The sequence below is a fragment of the Gopherus flavomarginatus genome, chromosome 10 (genome assembly GCF_025201925.1).
Source record: "Gopherus flavomarginatus isolate rGopFla2 chromosome 10, rGopFla2.mat.asm, whole genome shotgun sequence".
In the NCBI taxonomy this organism is placed as follows: Eukaryota; Metazoa; Chordata; order Testudines; family Testudinidae; genus Gopherus; species Gopherus flavomarginatus.
In genome coordinates this window covers 72,816,893-72,822,892 of record NC_066626.1, presented here as the reverse complement: position 1 = coordinate 72,822,892, position 6,000 = coordinate 72,816,893, and positions in this window count along the sequence as shown.

The window sequence follows — 6,000 nt, the reverse complement described above, 5'->3', positions numbered from 1 at the left end:
CCTTTCCTTGCCAGAACACCCAGGCTCAGTGTGTGGTGAACCATCACCTGCCCTCTCCGAATGACGGAATTCTCCACCTGCAGCACAGCAGCCGGTGCTGCAATTTGCCTCTCCCTACGCTACCTCATAGTTGGTACATCCATTCGTTTTTGCAAATGCAGCTGAGCTCCACTTACCCGACTGCCTAGCAATGGTTTCCTCCAAGGCACCAGTTTCAAAAGATTGCAAGTGCCTCGCTGGAACTGCCAAAATCTGCATGTGTCGCATATCATGGTATCACACTCTGCTCAGCCAGTGGTTTTTGCAGTTGTCAGGATTGGCAGGTGATGGGCAATCAAGGGAAGGAATGATCAGATCAGTGGTTAATCGCTGTCTGTAGAACTATCTGGACAATCTGTGGAGGATTGTTTTGTTACCCTTCATAGTGAACTGAGGAACTGCTTAAAGATGAATTAGAAAATCCTAAGGAGCCAAGGTCAGTAGAGTGAATTTGGCTTTCAATGCCTTGCTTTAACCTTCTGCCACCCTAGCAATGCTGATGATCTGAGAGCGCTTTGGCAATTAAAAGACAGAGAAAGGATTGTTTAAGCAGTTTGATCACAGAGAGCCTGCTTCCATTTCAGGCAATGGTAGTGGTGGGATAGCTCAGTGGTTTGAGCATTGGCCTGCTAAACCCAGGGTTGTGAGTTCAATCCTTGAGGGGGCTTTTTAAAAACTCTGGCTGAAGCTGCTGGTTATTTCTGGGAGAAGTGCAAATTGAATAAACCCAAAGCCAATTTGCAAGAGGATATAGGACAGAAAGAGGCAATGTGATATGGGAAAGCCTGCACACCTTTAACTCCCATTGGCATCAGCAGGACTTGAGGGCGCTTAGCCCCTTGCAGGATTAGGTCCATGGCAGGGAGAAAGCAACAGGAAAGGATGGATACATTCTGTCCTGTCTCTCATTGACTTCAGCGTGGGTAGGTTTCCAGCCCAGGTATAACCATAACCATGCTGTATACTGTGTACACTTGCATAACATGAACTGAGTGGCTTGAGCTCAGTGGCTGTTTCCTTCTGCCAGTGTTTTTAAAAGGGGCCTGTAATTTTTGGTGCTTCCATCTTGGGGTGCCTCCAACTTTGAGCCCCGAAGGCCTCATTTGCAGAGGGGCTGAGCACATCCAGTTCCAGCTGGCGTCCGTGGGAGCTGCTGGAGCTCAGGCCATCAGAGAGCTAAAACTGGGAAGCTGAAAAATTGAGTTACCCCCAAATGACAGTTCATTTCTGAAACTGGGAGGAGGAAGATGTTATGAATTCCACTGGATGAAATTGTATGCTGCGTGGCTCTCTGGATGGTAATGCAGACAGGGGATGGTGTGGGAGGGTAGCAGGTCATAGTGGGAAGGGTGATAGATTCAATACTCTGCAGGAATGGCAGTCCCCGGGGTATAGAGAGGAGCAATTAGACATCACTGGCACGATCTCTACCACGGACTTACAGATGGGGCCTGAGATGACTCAGGAATCCGATCCTGGAACCGCAGAGCTGCCCACAGTAGGTACAGACATTTCCTGGCGGGTCAGTTGCTGGCTGGGAGAAAATTCTTTCTTTTTCCTTCAATCTCTCTCTCTTTTCAGCTTTGAGGGCAAGGCGCTGCTCCTTGAAGTGGGCCACTGACTGATGGAGGATGTGGAGCCATTGGAGTCAGTTGGTGGCTTGCTTTTCCCAGCTTGTGATGTTCACATTCGTTTTCTTGAGATACGCTTTCACTGTGTTTTTATAGCGTTTCCTCTGACCACCACGGGATCTCTGACCATGTGTGAGCTGAGAGTAGAGGGCTTGTTCTGGGAAGCAAGAGTCTGACATCGACACACAATGACCATCATCGGAGCAATTTCCCAGGCACAGCTTTCCCAGGCACAGCTGACAGACAAACAAATGATAAAGCTGTGAATCAGCTCAACCATTTCCTTATCTCAGAAATATTTTTGGGATCATCCATGTTGTGTGATTCTTGCAGATTGCCGTAATAAAACATTGATTGTATGATAATAACAAAGATTAAAACAACAAACTATGTGCTGAAATACAGAGATAACACCTGCTCTAGCACAGCAAAGATTCTGAAATTCTTTGTGGCGTACATCAAGTTTCCTGGCGCTCTTTAGAAATAAAACGATTAGTGATCCTATAAAGGTTGCATGCAAACTTTGTAATTACACAGTATCTTTTATCTGAGGATCTCCCGGATACTTTATAGACATTAATGAATCAAACCTTTGAGCCCTGCCGGAAGGTAGATAAATGTTGTTTTCCCCAATTTTATGGATGGAGAAACAAAGGCACAGAGAGTTGAAGGACTTGCTCAAGCATGTGCAGCAAAGTCAATGGCATAGACAGAATAGAACCCAGGTGTCCTGACTCCAAGTCTTCTAACAAGTAGGAAACAAATCCTCCCCCACAAATTCTCCCCCACTGCATGATACTACACTCTGGGTTTCCAGTGGCGGAGGGAGAGCTGGCTAGTCATGTGTTGCCAACTCTCCTTGTTTCCAGCTTCACCTCACTGAAGAAGAGTCTGTAAAATGAGGAGGAAACAGAGTCTATGTTGTGGACTGAAGACACCAGTGAGAGAAAGGAATCAGGCAGCCAGCTGCAGGTGCATAGGGGAGAAAAGCATCCTGGACAACATGTTCAGGGCAGAAGAGACCTAGAAGTGGGATGAGGGGAGGAGGTAAGAAGGCAGATGAGACAAATTCAAGCACAGAAGTAGACAAATTGCTTAGCCTTTTATCACTGTGGAGACAGCATAAACACATCACTACTCTCGCAGTGCTGCTCTGTGTGGTTGTCACAGGGAAGTTAGGTCCTCGCATCCAGGCTGTGTGTAAACTTGCTGATTCTTTCTGCATAGCATCTCTGACATAAGGCCTTTCCTAGCCAGCCACGCAGCTCAAACTCTCGTCATATCATGTCTTGGTTTCTGCAACATTTCTTTCTCTGGCCTTGTCCAGCTCATCTCAGAATGCTGCTCCAAAGTTGATTCTCCTAGCCCATTGTTTGACCATGTCACCCTTCGCTTTGCCTCCCTCCACTGGCTCCCCTTTCTCTATTGCACCACACACAAACCACGTGGCTTCACATCCAAGGCCCTTCATGACCTATCCCCACCCTACCTAGCATCTCTCGTTCGCTATTGAAATGTCGACTCCTGATCGGCCCATGGGGTCAGCCTCCATCGTCGCTCACTTGTTACATTTTCAGACAAGAACCTCCATGCTTGGTCCCATGCTGCCCCTCGTGCTTGGAAAGTGATCCCCATAAACATCCTCAAAGCTACCTCATTGTCCTCCTTCAAATCCCTCCTTCAAACTCTTCTATGCCATGATGAGTACAAAAAAATGGACAATGGTTTGGCTGCTGGTGTGCTGCTCTGTCTGTCTCTCTGCATCCATCTGTTGTCCCTGGTTTTAATACTTAAATTGTCAGCTCTTTGAGGCAGGGTTTGTCTTTTTGTGTTTGTACAGCGCCTAGCGCAACAGGGGCCTGGCGTCGTGGGACACATCTATGCTACAGTGGCATAGTTACGGCACCTTAGCTGTAGCACCTGTCTTGTAGACATGGCCTGATTCCCTCATTCCAAGTTTAGGTATGAACAGGACAGTTTACAGCAGTGTTCTCAAACTTTTATACTGGTGACCCCTTTCACATAGCAAGCCTCTGAATGTGACCCCTGCTTATACATTAAAAACACTTTTTAATATATTTAACACAATTATAAATGCTGGAGGCAAAGCAGGGTTTGTGGTGGAGGCTGACAGCTCACGATCCCCTCCCCATGTAATAACCTTGCGACCCCCTGAAGGGTCCTGACCCCCAGTTTGAGAACCCTTGGTTTACAGCTTGTTTCTAGTTGCTGTATAATCCAAGCCATGCTGATCTCAAGACAGAAAGAAATACAGGCTGTTGTGTATGTAGACTGATGAAAGTTTAATGCCCCTAATCTGTTAGGAACCTAAAAAAAGGTGTTCAGAATGTGTTATTTATATCCTTATAAGTCAAACTTTAGGCTTATTTTCTAACAGATTGTCTAGCTCACTTTCTGTTTTCCTTATCTCATCTCTCCTTTTCTTGCTGAAAACCATCAGTTTGCCGCTGACCTTTCTTTTACTTTTCACCTCATAAATGTTTATTGATCTAGCCATGATGTGATTATATTGGAAAGGTGTTCTGCATCCCAGAAACTCTTACAGTGTGCCCTGCATTACCAAAGGGAATGTAGAGGAAAGGAATGCAAATCAGGACAACGGAACTCATGTTCTGAAATGTACACATTCAAGGGACATGGCAGGTTCCGGCAATCCAAACTGAAGATCAAGGGCCTGAACATTCACTGATTTAAATGACCCTCAATGGAACCTCGGAATAGAATACCTAATTGTGAGAGTCTTTTCACAGACTTCAGTGGGCTTTGGATCAAGCCAGAATAGATCATCCCACAGTGCAAGGCTTGACTTCATATCTGATACATCATAGACAAATGAAGTGCTGCTTGAGGGAAAAATGGAAAATCAGGTGAAATTCATTCCTGTGCTGAGGACCTGCACTAGATCTAAGCACTAACTGAGTCCTACTCGTTAGAGCTGGGTGGGGAACAGTTTTCCCATCCTGGGAAAATGTTGGTGATTTCAAATAAATTTTCCCATTCTGAACTGAGATGTGTGTGTATTGGGGTGGGGGAAGTCAAAAGCTTGAAAAATTTCATGATCCAGTGATTTGAACAAATGTTTTGGTTCTGATCAAGCCAAACATTTTATTTTGATAATTTTGAAATGTTTCATTTTTATCTGAAAATTTTTTAAAAGATGATTCTTACTACAAATTAACTTAACTTTCAAAACAAAAAGTCACTTTAAACCAACAATCAGAACTTTTTGTTTAGATGATGTCAAAACAGGTGGTTTAGACAATTTCAAAACTTTTTTCATAATTTTTGTTTGAAGCAGGAAGTTCATCCAAACAGACCCTTTCCCACATTGGCATTTTTAGATGGAAAACCATTTTGTCATAAATTTCCTGATTGGTTTTGCCACTTAAATCATGCTCTGAGAGCACATGACTTTACAGCTGAGTCTGCACTAACTTACACCAAGGGCTGAATTAGACCCCTGGGTCAGGGGAGTACAAAAGTGTCTTTATTTGTATTGATGTAAAGCCTAGAGGCACCTGTCAAGATCAGGTCTATCGTGCTATGCACCATACTCAACACATAACAGACCGTCCCTGCTGCAAAGATTTGGGAGAAAAGTAAGAGAGCAAAGGAGGAAGAAACAGCAGCTGAAAGCTCTGCAGAAAACCCATTCTACAGTCAGTTTAAAATTGGAGGCACCTCTGAGCAAATCTTTGAAGGGAAAGAATTGCAATAGCAGGTAAACAGAGGAAAGGTTGAAAGGGAACATTTGTACTGATGAACGAAGAAGAAATTTAAAGAGAAGAAACTCAACCCCAGCCGCTTTCCCCTGTCTCTCCCATGTCATTAGCACTATTTATTACCATAGCCCCGATCAGGAGCCCATGTGTTATACTGGGGAGACAACGTCCCTGCCCCGAAGAGCTTACCATCAAAGGCCTTGATATTACAAACACCGAAGCACATGAGTAACTTTGTCTCTGTGAGCAGCCCTGTTGGATTTCTTCTCCTTTCACCACTACAACTTTTACCTTTCACTCTTTCCTTTTATTTCTCTCTGACTGTCATTTTTTTCCCTTCTATCCATCCTGACAGATGGAGGTCAAATGGAATTATATAAAGTTACATATGTGCTTAGGTATCAGTGGGAGCAGGAACTAAGAACATAATTGCCACATGACAGAGGAGAAAGAGGGAAAGCTATATCATACAGACAACATAAATGTTATGTTCACATCATATTGAAATGATTATTCCCTCCCCTAAGCCTTGACATTGTTTGTCAGCAGATCTCTTATAGGCTTGGCTGGTAGCAGTGAGCCTTGAA